We start from the raw sequence: 21,230 nt of genomic DNA, 5'->3' as shown, positions 1-21,230 counted from the left end.
GATGAAAAGATTGATGTTTAAAATGACATTTATTTTGTATATTATGGAGAAATGTTCTTTTAACTATCTACAATCAACAAACACTACTACAGTACAACACTTGACATTGGTGACGTTGAAGCAGCTATAAAAAATAAACTCAACTATTTTGGGCTGTTTATTGCTTTTTAAAAACTTTTTAAACAAAAAAGCATACCAATGTCACAATGCTGGAACGGAGGCAGTAAAGAAAGGTTTTGAATGTTTTACCTGCCAAGTGGTCACAGTAAAATATATGTGCTTTTATTGTGTCTTCTCATTGGCAGCAGATGAATCGACTCCCACGCACTTCCTGCCTTTGCACGCAGCCTCTCCTGCAGAGAACAAACTTTTGAATTTATCACAATAATTGAGAGGATTGTTCCACATTAGGGGAGTTAACACTGCAGGAAATAAAGCACATTAGATTCAAATACATAAAGCATTTTTTTTCTGAAATGCTTGCCAGTTTGCAGGTACACACCAGGCATCCCAATTACGCTGGAATAAAGCCCAACTAAATTTCCATCTCCATTCAAGAATACTAATGCGTAGTCTTACGAGAGGGAAAAGGTGCCAAAGAGGTATAAGTACCTTGCCAGCGGCTTGACAAATGGCACCAATTAAAGCTTAACTTGCTTGTTTTCTCATAACATACATGTTTTCATAAGTGTGGAATCAAATAATTGCTGCTGCTCTTTATACCAGCAACAATAAAGGGGGAAATATGGCGGCTGCAGGATACTGTTGAATATTTTAGTGCGACAGAGAGAATGTGGCAGAGTGAGATGCATTGGTGACGTAGCTTCAACAAATTCACCTCGTACATTTTCTCGGGGTCAGGCAAGTTTGTGATTGTAAATTTGGTGGTGTTACAGATTCTCCTCCAAAAACAGTTTGCATTTAAAAAGATGAATAAATGAAATAAATCTCACATGCTGGACAGCCACCAGGCCCAGAAGGCAGGCTGTGAACAATGAAATGTTAGTCACTTAACCAATCAATACAGAGTTATTGAATTAAATTCGTCCAGCTTAAGTAAAATAGTTGCGGCAGTTGTGTAGAGATTAGGACTAGGAGAACCGCTCGCGGTGTTTAAACTTATATCATCATCTTTTAATGAAATTACTGTAAAACACATCACACAAGCGTACACCACTTCAATCAGATAACACACTCATGGTTTAGCTGAAATCAAAGCAGGCCTATCAGGTGTGATTTGAGCAGTCGCTAGGAGATTCCAACTGAGTTGTCGCCACCCCGCTAATGATTCAATCGGGCCGCCTCCAAGCTTCCGACAGCCTCACAAAATGAGGTTGAGTCTTTTTAAAAGGCCCGGGGGTTAAGTAACTCTTGCCTTGACATCTTCCTCTGCTAAATTGAAGGAAGCGCTGCGAGGTGTGAGGATTAATTGCAAATAAAGAGGTTATTCTCCAAAGAAATAGGCCACTGCTCCCTCCTCGTTTGCTCAAAATAAAAAGGTCGCAGGTGCTAATAGTAGTTTGAGTCTGTTGTGTCTATGAGCAAGTCATTTCTGGGGCCAGGCGTAAAGAATTCTCAGAGAAAAAGTGACTTGACTGCCAAATAAATGTGCGAAACATCGCTCTAATGCGAAGCGGGTTTCATTGTCTTGTTTATTCAAGGTACAACCAGCGGGCCGCTCCAAATAATTGGCCAGTTTGCGGTCACGCTCAATGCACTGTCCAGCGAGTGTGTGGTTGACACGTCGACCCGCATCTGTGCCCCTCGCAGGAAGTGGGTCGACATCAAAGTTGCTTGTGTGCTGAGAAACAATGAGGTTTCACGTGGCTGAGGGAAAGTTTGCAGTTGCAATGGAAACAAAAGATGCATAAATTTGATCCAATTTAACGTCACACTTCCTTCTTTGACTCCCAGTGAGCCAAAATGACCCGATGGCAGTACCTCTGCCGGCACATTGTGCTTGTGATCTTTGGTCAGTGTAGCACAAACAGATCAGTACGGGCCCAGGAATATGAAAAAAAATATATCATCACAGGAATTTTGCTTTAATGGGCAGATTTTGCCTAACAAATCGGAAACAAATAAAAAGGACACAGCTCTTTTTGAAGCACACAATATGAGCGGGTGTGGGTCGCTTCTCCTCTTTTGATGGAATTGATTGATCTGCAGCGCCGCCCACTTCTTCTCTTCTGCCTTTCATGCTGTTTGCGCAGCACTTGCACAGAAGTTCTACACCAGCTGTAAATTATTCATTTCATCCGTGGCAGCGCCCTGTCCTCGTCATTTGATCAACGTGCCCATTCGGCTGGGCCCCGCCACCTCGGAGATCCTCCCTCTCCTAATTACTGCCGTAATTGTTCAGGCATCTCCTCACCACTGGAACAGCGAAGAACGCTCTCACGCTGCAGCGCTGAGGCCAGAAATGAGTGCCATGTGGGGAGAGACTGCAGCCGACCACAGCAGAGAGTTTGAGGTGGCGCCTTGACGCCTGGAGCCCGCCGCTATGGCCCCGGGGCTGCCAGAACCACCAAGACTCAAGTGTTAGATTTGAGATCTGCCTCGCGGCCTCCCTTCTCTGATCCTAGCGCTGATTTATATCTGGGAAATGTTGATGACAACGTTCTGATGTTTAACAGGACGAGAAAACGCTGTGGGAATGGACCATTGTTCTACTCTTTAGCGGGGCTGCATTCTTGTGTCTCGGCGGGCATGTCATATGCTTTATCCTCAGTTCTGTGGGCCAACACGGGCCTTTTAATCACAATGTGACATTTGCCAGTCTAATGATGGAGGCGTTGGAGTCAGTAAAATCTGCTGTCTCACCCTGATTTAAAGAGTCGTAGCTTGTAAAACTGCTTTATTAGCTCATAAGGCTACAAACGTTTCCACCCTTTAAATGTGCGTGGATTCATCTGCATGACAGCAATGCTTGCATACACGTTTACTGACTTAATCATGCCTTCCTCTCTAGATCAATTACTCAAAGAAGACTAAATCGTGAGCTACAATTGTTGCTCAAAGCTTTTCAGTTCGCATGTGCTCATTACAAGAATTCTTCAAATGACTATTAATTGCGTCTCTCATTTTCTGAACCGTTTTATCCTCATTAGGGTCACGGAGGGTGCTGGAACCTATCTCAGCTGACACCGGTCCAAAGGCGGCGGACAACCATGCACACACTCATATACCTAATGGTAATTTAGAGTGTCCAATCAGCCTACCATGCATGATTTTGGAATGTGGGAGTGAACCGGATTACCTTTGAGAAAACCCACACAGGCCTGGGGAGAACATGCAAACTGCACACAGGTGGACATGATCTGGATTTAAACCCAGGAACTCAGAGATGTGAGGCCGACACGCTAACTACTCGCTCCACCGGGCAGCCATTGTAATTGGGTCATAAAATAGAAAACATTAAAAGATAAAAAAAAAAATTAATAAAAAGATTTGTGAAATATAATTGCAATTGATTGAGAGTTTTGGAATGAAAGGATCACTTGAAAGATCCTGCACTAAGACAACCGTGCACTGCGACCCAGCCAGTGACCATCGTGGAAGATCACAGTGACCTCGTGAGAAGAATGTCACCAACTTCCTGAGAGGGAGGCTGAGCTCAATCAGCTGGGCCTTTCAAGAACATCCAAATAGTCCTGACAAGCCTAATCATTGGGTTCTATCCATCTTGTTTAGATGCAATCCAGTCAACACATCGTGTTTCTTGTTCCTAGCTACAGCTTTAACACGTCGATGCAAATCAGGCGCTCCTACTGGCTTCCAATGACACATTTTGGAAAACACACTGTTCAAAAGGCAAGAAGGATTCATGTGTCACCGTAGTAAATATAGTCCACATGCAGATAATTTAATGCCATATAATTAGAAAACTATGCTCTGAAAGTGCATTTACTGCACTTATTCACGATGAAGAAGCTTAGCGACTTTATGTTTTTCATGTGAAAGTATGTCTTAAAACCAGCCACTTTGAGCCCCGAATGGTAAACAGGACATGCACATGCTCCACTTCTACCTTCCTGTTGGTGCTGCTATCCGACATAAGCCCATTTACAACAGTTTCACACCACAACCTCCATTTTCAGAGGTGCTTCACATTTTGGACTAGTGACCTTTAAGGACCAAGCGATGACTTTGCTAATGAACTCACGCTCTTAGCGAGACTGTCAGGGCTGTCAACAGATTTTGCTTTCTGACATACCCGAGAACTGAAAAGAAAGAGGAGGGAGGAAGGTGCAAAGGTGGAGCTTTCGTCTTTAACTTAGTTCAAGCATAAAATTTAATCATTACCATGCTTGACTCTAGTGGTGGTGGCAGCGTTGATGCAAAGTGCCAAAACAGACCGACGGCATTTTACATTGGATAAATTTCATCAATGTATGATGACAATAGAAAAATTCAATTCAATTCATATCAATTCAAATGTGCAATGAACCTTTTAGGAAGATGTCAATGTTCCTTGTAGGTCTTATTCAGCTGATCTAACATAACTAGTAACACTTTGGTTTAATACATGTTATAAAATTGTCATTAGAAGCATACTATATATCCATCCATCCATCTAAATACGTACATATATGTGACCCTGACTTTCAAAAACAGGATGGTCAGATGGATATAAATATACAGTTTATAAAGACTTTGTTTTGAGATTTCACCATTCAGTTCAACGAAAAAGTCTCCAAAGTTCGACCAATGATGTGTGCGCGTATAAAAATGTGTGGTTGTGTAATCATACATTTAGATTTGCATTGCCTATTAATAATACCACAGAGAGTAAATTTACATGTTGAGGCAACTGAAAATGAACTCATTCTTTTACATAATTGGTTTTCAAAACAGCAAATATAGGAAAGCACATGGAAAGGATGAGCAGGATGGGATTCAAGTTGAAGAACTGCAATGGCATGCGTGTGCTGTCTCCGTGTATGCATGCATGCGTTTGTGTTGAACATAAATGGGCCTGTTAGCAGACTTGACAAGCCACTGATGTTCCATCAAAGCAAGCGGTGCAGCAGGTACAGCATGTAAAGGCTTTGCTTTGAGAGTACCTGTCATCACCTATCAGGAGATTACCGCCCTTTCCACGCAGCCTTGGTGCTCAAAATTGCGCTTCACTACCGTCTGTTAAGTGATACATCAATGAGGTACACATCCCAAACCACAGCCCCACATAGTATTTGTAATTTTTAAACAAAGAAACATACAGAGCGGGATGCCATATATCCCAGCATCCTGATGATGACATCTGCTTCCACTAAATGGACTGACAAATGTGGTGTGTTTCAGGTGTGGTGATATTCATGTAAGATGGGGCTCCTGGTGGAATTCTAGGTTATGTCTGTGTACAAAAGGACATCACATTCATGGTTCAATCAAATCTCACTGCTTTGACACTACCATCTAGTTTATGAATAATGGTGTTTGCAAATGAACGTGCATAGTGTTATGTTAGATTTGACAGAGGGCCAACCAGAAATTGCAAGACATATTAATGCAGATGGAACAAGAATAGAATAAAAAAAAACTAAATGATGGTTGTTTCTGTAATCCTCAGTGACCCGTAAGCACGGCCCGTCTACCCTCCAGGCGAGTCTTAATGCGCTCTGGTGTCTCTTTGCACCGAGGTGACGTGTGGAACTCCATAAATGTGATTTAGAAGGTTTGTGCACGGAATGAACAAACACAAGAGCACAGATTCAGTATCACGTCAGGCAGGATGAGGAGGAAGGTTGGCCGCGCCATAAGCAATCAGAGAAAGTGGTTACTTCTGTAACCTTTGCTTGTCATGTGTGCACACAAAAATGGAGGGTGAAGTGTGAGACGGCACTCTCTACATCTACAGGTAAAACCTACAGTCAGAGGTAGTAGTAACAAATATGAGCTCAACATTGAAGATAATTGCCACTTATCTGGATGAAACAATTGTCCTGCCACATGATCAACTTTTTCTTTCTTACACAAAAGCAAGCACTTACGAGCAGTGTCTACATGCAGACTCGGCTAAATGATGACACTGATGACTTTCTACAGGCTCATGCAACCCAAATCAATGCTTCAGCCATGTCAAAAAGCAGCACAGCCTGTACTGATCCGCTCGGTAAATGAGAAAACAAAAAATGTGCCCTTTTGGCTGCCGGTTTGGACTAAATCACACAGTACTGCAAGACGGGAAGACAACTGACTTAGGCGATGGGGGAACAAAAGGCGAGATGGGATTATTGCAAGACGGTGACCCTGTTGGACAATATTATGTTCCAAGCAGATGAAGAATATAAGGCATCATCGCTGATCGGATCATGCTCGCATCAGCCGTCAGATTTCTCTAGTACATGGCACATTGCTGTCTACATTCCTATAATTACATTCCAACTTTGTTTACGTCAGAAATAAAGGCTTGCTGTATTTCATGTATGCTTCATTTATACTAATCAAAGAAGCATGAAAATCTTTCAACATCTCCCTCCCATTTAGTATATGACTTTTATTTGGCACATTAATGCCTTTAGAGGCTTAAAATATGGCATCCAGGCTGTATAAAGTCAGGATACTCATAACTCTAGTGTTTTGAAGGTAAAAGTGGAAAGCAGTTGATTCCATGCTGGCTCTATTTTTAGTCTGACATCTGAAGCATCCACGGAGTCTAAATGTGGGAAAAGCCTGTCCGCCTTCCTCCCTATGCGTCTGATGATTCCCAGCAAGCCATGTTGCAGTTTTGTGTGTTTGTGTGTGTGTGTGTGTGCGTGCACGTGCTGCTGTGTGTGGGTGTGAGAATATATGCGAGTGTGTGAATGGAGAGCAGAGGACTGTGGGAGGACTTCCTCTGTGGATCCTCTCTGTTTTCTTTTCAGAGAATGACATTCCGTAGCTGTTTCACTTTTCAGGCAGGAAGTGAAAAGCATCCCATAATGATTAAAACCAGCAACAGCAACATATCTACTCCTGCGCCACCACAGAGTTTGGAGTGTTGACACAAAGTCAAACACTGGTGAGATATTGTTTAATAAATCTGAGTTACTGGACAAATAGCATATTCAGGTCTGGGAAAGAGCATCACAGACTGATTTCGGAGAGGAAAACCTCACTCAAGTTCCAGGCCGATGCTCTCACAATAAAACACAACTTCCGTGCGGCCTATTCCAGTTTGTCAAAGCACAGTCTGGCTGTTCTTCAAGATACAATGTGAAGGAGGTGTGATGCCACTTCTGGACCTGTGTGTTGCCAAACACTGAACCGTTGGAACAGGTTTTTTGGATGCCATGTATCATCTACGGCGCTAATTAACAAAACAAGACAAAACATCTCATTTTAACTGAGTCAATATTGCATTTTGCAAAGTAATGATCCTAATGAAGTAACAGAATTTACACTCTAACTAACTGCTGCTTTACTTCTGAATGCTGTCATTGGGTGGCAACCTATTCAGGCTGGCCATAGTTGCCTACAGTTACAAGGCTGACTGCTGACAACTGATGTGTATTGTCTAAACTTGAATACTGAACTTTTTAAAATTACAATATTTTACTTGGCATTTGAAAAATAAACAAGAGTTTAACAAGAAATACGGCAATTCTCTCATTCTTCCTCTGATGCCAATCACAATTATCTGTGACTGAATACTGAATAACAAATAAATGTATTTGCAGTTGTTAATCCTGGTTGTGTCTTGTTAGTAGACCAGCTTCTACACCTTTTTATGTGCTCAATTTTTCCCATTTTTACACTCGGAAAACTTCATTAAATCAGGCCATAAATCACAAAGCAGCTAGTAACATTCTAGCAAGGAGGCAAATCATATAATTAGTGATAATGAGCAAATGCAAGAATGAAAGTAACTCCCTTTGCCAAGAGCAAAAATAATCGAGTGAGCGTTTCTCTGCAGCTGCTGCCAAGGTGTCACTCAGTAAGCCGTTCGGACCAGGCAGACATCTTCAGCTGATCTCTGACCTGCTTCTCCCTCATCTGCATATGTAGCCCGCGTGCGTAGGCTTATCTGAATGTTCATGTATAAGTGCTCCATCTCCGTGTTCTGGGTTTTTATCTCTGATTGTATGTATCCAACATTAATAGCTATCAACGGTAAAGAGGTCAAACGTCAGGAATGAAATACTTGATGGATGTCAAATATTCAAATAGACATGCAGAGAAGACTAAAACTCTCATTTGTCAAGTTTAAGAATCCAAAAGGCTAACGCACGTTGGCGTCAGTTTAACCAGGATCAACTGCAAAGGATTTGCATGTGTGTCTGTGTGTGTTTTGTTAGGTATCGAAGGGAGAGGTGGGATTGTGGGGGCTGAGGTTTTATTTTTAGGGCTGGCCACCCTTCAGCACTGCAAAGTATTCTTTTCTAAAAAATGTATGAACGTTGGAGGGTTTTCAAAACGCTGCACTCATGCATCATGAACGAGGCTCCATAACCCTTCTCATGGCTACGGATCAGGATAAGTGAAATCTATCCTTGTTTCCCAAACTCATGCTGAAACATTGCAACAATTTGTGAATTATTGAGTAGGGCACATATGTGGCCTGATGATGACTCCGTGCAAGTAAGCCTTGTTGTTGTGTTGAGAATAGAAGGTCATTAAATTAAGGTAAGGGCAGCCTCATAGTTCTTGGGTTTAGGGTTCGATCCCAGGCCGGTCCTCACTGTGTGGAGTTTGCATGTTCTCCCCGGACTTGGCAGGCTGAAAACCCTAAATTGCCCCAAAGTATGAATGTAAGCGTTAATGGTTGTCTGTCTTCTTATGCCCTGCGATTGGCTGGCCACCAATTCAAGGTGCCCCCAGATAAGCTTGATGCCTCAAATTAGCTTACAGGCTACAGAACCTTCCACGGCCATTGTGAGGATAAGTGGTTCAGGAAATGAATGAGTGAAATGAGATGTGATTTTTTTCATACTTGCCTGTGAAGATTCCGTCTTTATAAGCAATTGGATTGGATTGGATTGGATTGGATAACTTTATTCATCCCGTATTCGGGAAATTACATTGTGGCAGGTAGCAAGAGGGTGATTAGACAGAATAAACAGCATCAATCATTAAAATCATCAAATCATTAAAACATAAAAGCCGCAAAACACAAAACGAACAAGAGTGGACAAAGCTACCGTGGCCGCCGGCTGCCGCTTAAACAGCGCCATTTGGTTGCGGTAACTGAATCGGACTCAAAAAGACATTGTAGAGTTGGACAAAAACTGGAACCCCACAGAACAGCAAAGCAAAAAGCACAAAGTACAAAGCAAATCAAAGTAAATGGAATCATCAAATCATTAAAACATAAAAGCCGCAAAACACAAAACGAACAAGAGTGGACAAAGCTACCGTGGCCGCCGGCTGCTGCTTAAACAGCGCCAATTTGGTTGCGGTAGCTGAATCGGACTCAAAAACGACCTTGTAAATTGGGCAAAAACTGGAACCACACACAGGAAGTCTTCCACGAGATGGGGAACTGCTGCAGACTGTGACCAAGGTGGAGAATACGCTCTTGCAAGCTTATTTGCACAGTTACTCAGTAGTCTGAAGCTGAAGAAAACAGCACCAGGGCAGAAAATCTCGACTCCGTCGCTGTTAGGGGCCTACAACTCTTCCATCCCATCCCACGATGGAATGGTTGGTCAGAAGCGTTGCCTCTTCTCCCAGCACTTTTGTCCAGCTCCAGACCTCCGGCGGTACCGAGGTGTTGCTCCTTCTGCTGCGTATTGTGACAGATAGTTCCATGTGTGTGACAGCGTAGGCATGGCTGGCTGGTCCCCCGAACAAAAAAGAAGTGGCCGAAAAATGCCAGGCTAACAGAACAAGGAAAGTTGTAAAAACATTTAAGTAAAAAGTATAAAGTACAAAGTAAAGTAAAAAAGAATGCTTTAGGAAATATTAAAATGTCATTTAAAAAAAGATAGAAGAGCTGTAAAACATGAAAAACATAAGAGTCTGACACCCTTGGTGCAGAGCTACTGCCACAGGCTTCCGCTTGAACGGCGCCATCTTGGGTATAATTCAAAACATTGTCCACCTCCACAGTGCAAAGTGTCAATGATGCTCCACTCAGTATGTTTGGCTGTTGGAATGATTTTAACGATGATGTTAGGACGAGACTGGGTGAAGGTTTACAATTTGGACACTTTGTATGTATTATCAGTTGTGGATTTTAGAGGTGTATCTTGGATCTAGAGTGTAGAGCACCATTCAAAGAAACGAAAAAATGAAAAGTAAAAACTGATAAGATTGTTTTTGATACATTAAAAATGGTCTGTTTTCCATTAATTATAATGAAGTAAAAATTATATTTTAGTTACTACATCCCAAACATGAAAAATGTTTCCTCCATAAGTCTACAGTCAGCATGGAAACTGTTTGTGGGTATGACTATGACACAAGTCGAGGTCTGCCGGTTGAGTACATATTTAAACTGGATCTTTACTTGGTGGGGGCAATGAGCCACCCAGCATCATTCACGAGCCAGTTACAAAACGACAGGCCTTTACAGGTGCTTCGTCACTGTCCATCAAATTCCACTGTACAGTAAAAAAATCAATTTAAAGGTCTGAAGCTGAGGATGGGTCAGCTGTTTTTTGGATGGTTTGTTAAAATGCAGCACATTGTAACATTGTCTTGCCCCAAAAAATACCCACTCCATTTTCCTATCAACCAAAATAGACAATAGAGCTTACCATAATTGTAATTAAGTGTAAGTTATTCAAAATTCATATATAGTTCTCCCCTTACCTTTAAACAGAGTGTGATAAAGTGAATCCAACACTGTTCAAACAACCCCCTTTTTTTGGTCATAGACAACCATAAAATTATACTTCTTGGACATATAATTTTATACTTGATGGACCGAGGGAGACAAAACCTAACTATCTATATAGTTCCACACAATTAAAAAGTAGTTTCTCATGTGTACCATGGAATAGTTAAGTTTGCCCAAGTATGTTAATATCCTAAGGGACCATATGACAACATCAAATCATATTTTGATGAGTCGTGTCGCCTGCCAAGTTGTAGTTTCGAATGGCTCTCATTAAAGAAAAAAGAGAGGGCAGCTAAAATGAGGCCACCATGATGGACCGTCACTCACCTTCTGACAGCAACCTCCTCTGCCACTTGTGCTCGGAGGAGTCCAATTGATTACACAAGTGCGTCGTTGTCACAACGTGGCAGGGGCTCGCTTTAAACGCACTCCTGGAACTGTCGGATAAATCATGTCAAACACCACTTTGCCGTCCCTCCTTTGCGGGTAATTGCGGCATTCCTGTCCTCCTGTGGACGTTCAATCCCTCCATTCGTCAACCAATTGGCTCCGCCGGCAGCAGGGAGGCACTTCCTGTCAGAGCTGCAAAAGGGATCTGATATTTAAGAGGCACGGGAGATCAGATATCTATCAGCGCTTCTACAAGCGCACATCAATTGCAAAGAGGGCTTGATCAAGATTGAAAGGAAAGTTATGACTCTGCCGTGATGAGTACATCCTTCTTTGTTGCTAGAAAGGAACCTGACAGGATGAAAGGTAGGCTATGCGAGGCAGAACCTGAGGGGGGTCTGGAAGTGATGAAGGATAAGATTAAATATTCATTCCAACAGCATTGCTCTTTGTCAAAACCTTTTTAACATCTACGGTATGAGCTCAGGGGGAAACAGGAGAAAAGGTAGGTCCTTAAACTGGTTCTGCGCAAAATATAACAGTAAGAAGTTATATCTTACCTGAACTAAGTTGGCCTTAACCAGAGTACTTCTGCCATTTGATTCCCGTAGCAGATTCCACAAAAGACTCTGCCGATTACCAGGCCATTGACTGTAGAGGGCCGAGCTAAATGCTGGAATTAGGTTCAATCTATATTATTCTCAGAGGGCTATTTGATCATAGCCAAGAATGGTATACTCAGGTTACATAGAGTAAATAATATACTTTACATTAAACCGGAAACGGGCAGCCCGGCGGCTTGAGTGGTTAGCATGTCGGCCTCACAGCTCTCGGATCCTGGATTGAAATTCAGATCGGTCCTCCTATATGGAGTTTGCATGTTCTAGGGGGGTTTGCGTAGGTTTTCTCCGGGTACTCCGGTTTCCTCCCACATTACAACAACAACTGAAGTCAGCTGGGATAGGCTACAGCACAGCGTGTTTTTTTTTTAATGTTTATGTTTTTCAAACGAAAAAGTCACTGAACCCACAAAACGTACTGCAACACATCAATGGGTCAATATATTGGCTCATGCAGTAATGCAAGGTATAATTGACATACATAACTGCATAGATTTGTCATTGGCCTAAAAAAATGCAGATGACAGGAACTAAAAAAGTAGATCATGGATCAAAAAAGTTTGCTCACTCCAGGTTTAAATGATTTGGCAATGCTGATAAAAGAAGTGTTGATGATGGACCATGCATCAACCCTCCCTCTGTCGAACAACAGCACTAGGGCCAAATGTCGAGGAGGTAACATACTAAATCAAAGGGGCAACAGGAGAACAAGGGTAGGGAGGGGACTGTGACGAGTACATAATGTGACCAGTAAATCCTAAAATCAAAACTCAGCATCCTATGCTTTCCAAATGCACTGCTGTCATAAAAGCATTCCCATCGACAAATGAGTCTGCGGGAAAGGTCAATAGTTAATTGAATAATCTATCACCTTGGGATGGACAGAGCGCAGCATGGCACGCAATCAATGACAGGCGCATTAAAAGGTCAGCCACATACTGCCATGATAAGTCACCTGGCTAATGTTTTCTGTGGTTGAACACGGCAAATGCTTAACTACATTGAACAAGTACGTCCTAAATAAAATACTTTGTGAAAAAGTATGTAAATGTAACAGGTGCATGTGTATCGGTGAAACTCAGCACACATATTATGTTCACTTAATGGTCACCAGAATTGTTACCCGTGTATGTGGAAATAGAATATATTTGAACTTCCCCACAATGGCAGTTTTTATTGGTGCACCCTGTTATTATCTGTTCCTTTAAAGAATCACATGCAGTTAAAGTTAAAAGATAGTGTTCCTCCAAATAATAGATGGAAATGTTTGAACAGAGCTTGCTAGTTGCTATAGCTATTTTCGTTTCTCTTGCGACGCAACTGTAATACCACGGGGATGTGAACTAAATCAAGGGGTAGGTTACTAAATTGGACTGTGCAAGTTTTGTTGTTGGTGGTAAGAAGTGCTGTTTAGTAGCACCACCTGTCAGTGGTTTCATGATAAAAAGGCTTTTTTTTTTCTTGAACACCGAAACTGGCAATTATTTAAGGAATCCTATCTATCAGAGTAAAGGACACAATTTGAGGATGAAGTTATTGCAGGCACTTTTTAGAGCGAAAATACTGTATGTACACCATGGCCCCTTACACATCAAAGTGAAAAAAAAAAACACCAGGAATTTTAAAGCATTCTCATCTGACTCAAACTCTCATTAAGTTTTATTTTTAAATGAGGGAAAAATAATCATAAACTCATCACTTGTTTATACTTTAGCATGTGTTTGTGCTTTTTGCAGTAATGCATCATAAACACTTGTTAAGAAGCAAAGGTGGTGCAAAGTCGTAATGTGACATGTGACCTCTTTATTAAACACAGATGAATTACATATCCTTATAATGCCACTTTTCTGTCGCATGCACGCGAGCACGAAGTGTCGGTCACTGCAATGTAAACACGCAGCTTCCAAGAAAAACACAATAATTATGCAAATCTGCGAGGGAATAATTATGGCCGTATTCATTATTTATAGCGCCGACTACGAGCTGAATGTAGCTTTCTGCTTTAATTGTGTGTGCGTAGAATTATGTCATTTATTTCAACCATTTCCAGCACAATTTCATTAGAACGGCAGGCGAGAAGGACGGAGATTGCCAATTTGCTTCTGGCACAAGCGTCATCTTGTGTGTGTGCACGTCTAAATGTTTACTTTCCGGGCATATTGCTTCATGAGACCCACAGAAATGAGTGAAATGAAGGAGAATTTCATTGATGTCGTCACAGAACCACACAAAGCGCCTCATTTTTGCCAGTAATTGGACTCACACTTGCATGTTTGTTTCAAGCGGTTATGACAAAGAGAAAAGTAGAAAAAATGAGCAGATAGTAACATTTCTCATTATTGCCCAGGAAGTTAGAAACTTTTCCATATAAAGACGCTATGAAGTACAGCAGGACAGCCGTATCACATCAATTTTTTTGTGATTGGATCCATCTCAGAAACAAGTTATCCTTTGTGACAACTGTTTGTCATCCCGTGAACTGCGACTGTCACCCTGAGCAGCTTTCTTCCCGATGAGGCTTTAGACAAACAATTAACCATGGTCCGAGTAACGTAACCTACGATGGGGATGCTTTTACTAGCACACGCAGTATTGAGAAAGTCAGAAACTGATTATACTACTCAGCAACTATTTTTATCATTAATTCGCCAAGGCACATGAAGGCCAGTGTGGTGTTTCAATGGGTTAAATGGAAATTAGTTAAAACTTTCCATCTCTGGCTAGCCTATTTGACCAATGAACAGAAGTGATTTCCAGTTATAAACTATACGATACCAAATTAGATAATATTCTGGAGCATGAGCATGAATTTGTATTGATTTTTTTGCCCATTTTTTTTATATTAACATTGGTAAACTTGGAGTGTTGTTGGCTCACAATATATGATATAGTGGGGAAGTTTTGATACTGCAGGGTAACGGTCCTGAGTTTTGAGATGTTATTGCTGCATCTATTGAAGTTTCTAGTTGTATCTTTGGTTTGCTTCTGGCCGGCCATAAACAAGCAGCAGGTTATGCAGGGGAATCCCAAGACATTGCAGCAGTAGCATATTATTTTGGTCAATGATAGAATGATGACATCATTTTGTCCTTTAGCCTTAGCCAACGAACGACATTTGTCCGAGTTCTCTGCTCTGTTGCCGAGTTTTTCTGTTGATCCCAAAGGGGGTTACTATGATTGTTAGCAAGAGTCCACTGGTTCGTCGACACATCAAAACTCATCGTAGCCTTAATAAATGTGCCTATCTATACTATGTTGCAACAGAAACAACCCTGCCTAAAAAGAGAACTCCATAAATGGTCTGGGAAAAAGATGAATATTTGAGGTAAGGGCTTTACTCCAACAAGCAGTTGTTGTTTGGGCTTGGTGGTAGAACAGCTCCTAATCCATCACCTTTCCGATTTAACATTCTTTACAGCAGAAACATACAGAAGGAAAAACAAACACTTAAAGATATAAAAAGGCTGATTTCACCCATCGCCCTACCTCAACTAAGTCTTTGAGCTGGGATCTAGGATCCTCTCACTGTTTTAGAATTGCCTCAGAGCTCATTCATAACGGTAGGTTGCTCCCGGTCCGTGTAAGCCGGGGAATTGAATGAGGAAAAGGTAGACAGAGAAACGAAATGCCTCCTTGGAGGTCAGGCCAGCAAAATTGAAAGTCTCAGGTATAGTGGAGGTTTAATAAAATGGATAGAATTTCAATTTGTCCTCACCCGGTCCCCTCACACTTAATGTATTGTTCTTGTAGCTGATGTTGCGATCGAGTCGGTAGCTCAGGAATACGCTTTATAGGCACAAATAATCGTAAATTGAGAATGTCACCTTTAAGTCAGGGCATTTTTATTATTGTTAGCTGTGCTGTTGAGTGGCTCTGATGCTTTATTCTCACTGGGATACTGCACACGCTGCCGGTCTCTCCTTTCATGTTGTTTTTTTGCCATCTTTATCAGCCTCTTGGCAAAAAAGGAGCAGGGAGACTTTAAGCTAATTCTCCGCTTCTCTGCCAGATGCTATTGGGTGATTGATGGAGGATGGTACACTTTGAAATAAAGCCATCTATTAAGGGTGCACTTACATTATGCAATTGGTAAAAAGATTTTGGCATGGCAGTTCGTTTGACTTCCATGACTACCTGAATCTTGAATAAAGCACAGTACATTTTTTTGGGGGAAAAATACCAACATGGATTGATACGTTTGGTTTATTGAAAGGGTTTTGGGCCCGCAGGGTTTTAAATGTTTCTAGGAATCTTCACTGTAGATGATGTACGTTGATGAACTTGTTTCTTATTTTGGATATGAATTTCTAGACATCTGTACACAGTTCGAGGATCCAAGACAGACCTCGTTACCACACATCTACCGTAAGCTGTTTATTTAGCTGTTATTTGAAAATTACACAGACCCTGTGTCATTTATGGTGGAGGCTTTATAGATATTTGCACAACAATATTAACTGCTTCTCCTATATGTGAGAGAAGAATGGCTCCTGGGAGATATTACAATGCAATCAGCATCCAGGTACGTGTCTAATTAAAATCTTGGTACCTTTGAATATTGACACATCTTTCTGCCCTTTTTCCAACACGCGTTTGCGACAAAACCGAGTTGAGGGACAAAACATTCATATATTTAAATGAGATTTGCAACACTTGAGTGACTTCACCGTGCGCATGTGCTTGTGAGATGGACCTGTTTATTCCCGATCTTATTTTCATTATAGGAGAGCACAAATTAACGAAGGAGGCCCTCTGTATTTGCGTCTCCATGTTAATTGAGAGGAGTAATTTTAAGAGTGCGCGATGCTCATGCCTAGGAATATTGCATTCTAATAAATTGAGCAACATTAGCAAGTAACACAGCTTATTACGAAGAGCAAGGTGGCGATAGATTTAACTGCAATATACCTAATCCTGAATATATTATATATTTGCATGCAAAAGCTACACACTAGATTTGAATATTAATTGAAATATGCAGATGGAAGTTGTGTAATTATTGCTGATTTAGAAGTATAATTGGATGAAAACTTTTTTTTATTGGACTGAGCCGTGCCTAGGTTTAAATGTGTATTCATGGCTGAATATGCTCAGCCCAAATTAAACACATTTGGAAGCTTTACCGGCGAGGCGACGACGACAACAGCAAATGACCCACAGAGCAAGAGGGCTGAATGACATGAATGAAAAAACTCAAGTCTCAACTTTTGAGCTCTTTTACAGGATATGATCTCATATAAAGAACAAATCACAGTTCCTCATCTGACAAAAGAATGCCAAGACGCATCAGAGGATCACAAGTTTTGACACTATCCACTTGCTTTTACAAAATCAACTGCATGTTGGGTCACACAGGACGTTAATTCACCTGCTTTGAGTTGGGGACCCATGTCCTATGTTGCTTGATCCACCTCCATCTTCTGTTGTCAAAACTCCATGAATCTTGACAGGCTGAGGCTGGTGTTCAAAGTGACCTGCTGGAAGCCACTACGGCTCCACACTGAGTATCCCCACCATTCCTGTCACACTGAGGGGAGATGCAAGAGGACCTTAGCTAACGCCTGTCAGAACCGTCACACCACTTGACAAGTGGCTGGTAGAAGTATGTGGCAAGACCTGTCACAGTGAGTCCCCCTTCCATCACCAACCCCTACCCCAACACTTGGCGGAAACCATCCATAAGTCCTTTTTCCATGCTTGTTCACACTGCTCACCTTCTTGAAAACTCAGTGCAGGCCACATCAAAGTCCAAAACTTGAAATGACAAGATATTTTAGCAATGAGATGTTTCTACCTCACCTGACCCATATCCATATTCAAGCCTGGCGTAGACACGATGGATTGCTTTGGTTCACTAAATGTGAATTATAATAATAAAATAAAATCTATTATTAACTGGCCTGACCTTAGTGCAGGCAGTATGGGACTAATGCTAATTGTTGATCTCTTTATTTGTCCTCTGACTTACTGGCGACCAGTTCAGGATGTAATTCATCCTTCTTTTGCCCAGAGGAGAACTAAGTTATGCTCCACCACCCTATAAACTTGAATAGCTGCTGTTTCAATTTGTTTATTGAAACAAATCCTCCTGCTGGACAATCCTTGCTGGAATGGACGGGTCGTACAAACGTAACAAGGGAAAATACATTAAGATTTTCCTTCAATTTTCAATTGACTTTTAAAAGAATGTTATGTTGCAGTTTGAGGTCATGAAAACAAAAATTTGACTTTTGCTGGGTGGTCGAAGACCAATATACTTACACGTGGAGGGAGGGGATCCGACACAGACAACGACAGACGTGGAAGAGTAGGAAGTGAGAGTTCCTTATTGTATTCAGTAATCTCTCCAGCGAAAGGGTGAGATAGCAATGAAGATCCCCCTGGGGAAGACGGGTTCCCTGATAGTTTTCTGTTGTTGTTAATACTGGCTTCACCTTGACAACAATAATACAGAAACACACCCACACAATCCACCCGCAGGACACTGGTAACGCCCCAAAATGTCCTCCCTGCGAGTGAGAGAATCACCTTGATTAAACTGGTAAATCTCACTTCATTCTTGCTGTTGAATATGAATATGCAAATTATGTGGAAATATAATAAAGCCTCACCCTTTCCACATTCTCAATGACTGACAGAGCAGATGAGAATTGAGTACATATAGATAAATTGATATTTCAGGAAGCCCTTGTTTTCTTAAATAAAAAAATAATAATAAATAGGCCTTAAAGAAATGCAGGCAAACCCTCCATAAAAAACAATTTCAACTGCAGATTAAGCTAATTATTTATTATGCAGGTGTCAGACTGAATGAAAAGGGCTGTTGTGTAATAAGGAGGAAACTCCATTTACACTTCATGCTGTCAGCAATGGCACCAGAGAGATGAGAAATGTCTAAAGATCTCAGAAGAAATAAAATATTTACACATAATAGGTGAGGGCTTCAAGATTAGCAAAAAAATGTCTTGCCTGAGTGTGTATTGAAATACTTAATTGTGTAATCTAGTTAGTCCTGACATTGCATTAGATGTACATTGATTCTATTCATCTTTTCATATCTTGATGAGCTTTTAGAAAATGGAAAAAATAGGTACTACTAGTTATAGTGGCCATTGTATTTTCTGAACAGGGAATTGGGCCTCGCAAACACCTATGAGCCGTCGTTTGGACACCCTTGCTTCCGTGAATAGTTTCATAAAAACTCATAGCACACAAAGAAGAGAGCATTTTTTTTAACTTACTGCTTGTTTGAAACATTTAACAGCTAGGCAGCTTGTGATAAATTTGTATTCACAACACTGACCAATTTTGTTTCTTTTGTGCATTTGAAGCTTTTAAGACATGGGTTTGCATGTGTGTGTGCTTGTGTGTGTGTGTGTGTGTGTTGGCCCACATGTGCACATCCATGATAGCCGCTACACGACATTTGGGAAAATAAACACCTCTAGAGGCTAGTACACATCCACTGAGAAGGAAGTTTGTTAAAGCAGGCCACAGTGCACTGGTCAACCCACGCCTGCATAAGATTACAAGGTGTCCAAACTCTGCCAAGAATCCTTGAGGTGCAACACATTGGGAGTGTGTGTGAGAAAACAGTTTGAGGGTGCGGGGGCGGTTGAGGGGCCTGGTGGGATGGGAGGGGGAGCTGGGGGCCCTTGCGGGTGCTGAGGCCGGAAATGTTGAGCGAGACCAAGGAACAGTGGGAGAGTGACCTTTCACAAGACAGCTGTTCTCTCTCAGGTGCTTGTTCTCAGCCCAAGTGCTTCAGCCATTATTGGGCCCCACGGGACCAGAGGGAGGCCCTAAAAGGCTGGGAAACTACACTAGCATAATCCATTAAAGCATACTCATGGCGGGTTTTTATTTGTGTTATTTTAATGGAGACACAACGTCAGAGATGCAGAATCATGTTAAATAGCATTTTACCTATAGGAACCCATTGATATAGGCAACCTTGTATCTGTCTATTCCAGGGGTCTGGAACCTTTTTGACAGAGAGAGCCATAACCAATTCACATGTTATAATGTTATTTCTTGAGAGCCATTCTCAGAATTGAATATATATGACAATGTGTGATTTTTTGGGGTCATTTCACCACTTTTAAAGTACAAAAAGTCTCTGAATTATTTTAACAACATTGTTATGCTGTTGCTAACCAATCAGTATCAATGACATTTTGCATGCAGAAGAGTAATGAAAAACTACATCTTGATTAAATTGGTGCTAGAGGTAGATCAACGCCAGTGTCGACGTGACGCCCCTATTGGTGCGTTTGGGACTCAGTTCTCTCAACAGTGATTTCCATATTTTACCTCACAGGTTAGTGGAGAGCCATATGCACTCATTGAGTGAGCCATAGGTTCCCTACCCCTGGTCTATTCTATACCACTAAAATATGTATATTAGGGTCACAGGTAATCCTGCAGTCTGTCCCTCTCAACTCGCAGAAGCAGCCTTAATTGTTTAACTGTTGATCACACTGACAAGTAACACTCACATTCACACTTGTGGGCAATTTACAGAAAGGATTTTGGCAGTTCTGCAAATATATAAAGGCTAGCATGCTGCTGTGGCAAATGAGGAGGTCAGGAAATTTTGAAAGAGGACAGTACACAGTTTTGAATACCATGATACCATTAAATAACAATACCAATCAAACTGATATTATTATCTATTTTAAAGATGGAAAACTCACATCATGCATGGAGACATTTCGGTACAGAAAAGTACACAAACATCTGTATGTGACTATGTTCTCGGGTAGTATGGCAACTGACAAAAGTGACCATTTGTCAACCACAAACTATGTATAATCACTATCTATCTATCCTTAATTCATGTTATTTTTTCAATTTATGATAATTACTATATATACTTATAGTTTTCATAAAAGTGTATTATAATGTAAATGAGGCTAAGTCGTGTTCATTAATAAATGTTGCTGTGTTAAAACAATCAATTCAAGTTCCGTGTGATCATTCTAAAATCCCTGGCTCTGATGTGTTGATTGAACAGTAAGTCAAAAGCTCCTTTTATTTCGTTATGTTAGGCTACAATGAAGATGTTTTTGAAAAGGCCAACAGCTTTAGGTGAGAGCTTGCCAGGTTACAAGAGATTTTCTTTTTTTCTCCTTGCAAAAGTATTCAATCTTCCGTAGCCTGAGGGCTGAGTAGGTGTTCAATTATTAAAGGTGTTTGAACAAAAGGCTTTTCTAAGCCTGCTGGAGCCACCAACTGGACATTCCCCTTAGTATTTGCTCGATGTTATTGTCACAAATTTGTTTGTTTCCCTCCCTGTTTTTGTGCTAAATTACCCCCAAAGACCAGAAAAAGGCTTGTTTTTAAATGTATGACTGAAACAAAGCCCACACAAGTTTGCATATGCATACCAGCACATGTAACCACTATTCAAAGGAAGTTGGGACATGGTTTAAACCAAATAAAAATAGAATACA

At 41.2% G+C, this 21,230-nt stretch overlaps 1 long non-coding RNA gene across 1 annotated transcript; it reads right to left on the bottom strand.

The window, feature by feature from the left end:
* Window positions 1-285: 285 nt before the first annotated feature.
* LOC144206775 (uncharacterized) lies at window positions 286-17,849 on the bottom strand. The gene is made up of 3 exons (XR_013328424.1): window positions 17,144-17,849; window positions 11,093-11,347; window positions 286-353 (listed from the first exon to the last, which is right to left on the bottom strand). It is a non-coding gene; the product is annotated as an uncharacterized LOC144206775 (long non-coding RNA).
* Between the last annotated feature and the right edge of the window lie 3,381 nt (window positions 17,850-21,230).

The sequence above is a fragment of the Stigmatopora nigra genome, chromosome 1 (assembly GCF_051989575.1).
Source record: "Stigmatopora nigra isolate UIUO_SnigA chromosome 1, RoL_Snig_1.1, whole genome shotgun sequence".
Taxonomy (NCBI): domain Eukaryota; kingdom Metazoa; phylum Chordata; class Actinopteri; order Syngnathiformes; family Syngnathidae; genus Stigmatopora; species Stigmatopora nigra.
This window is presented reverse-complemented; position numbering and strand designations above follow the sequence as displayed.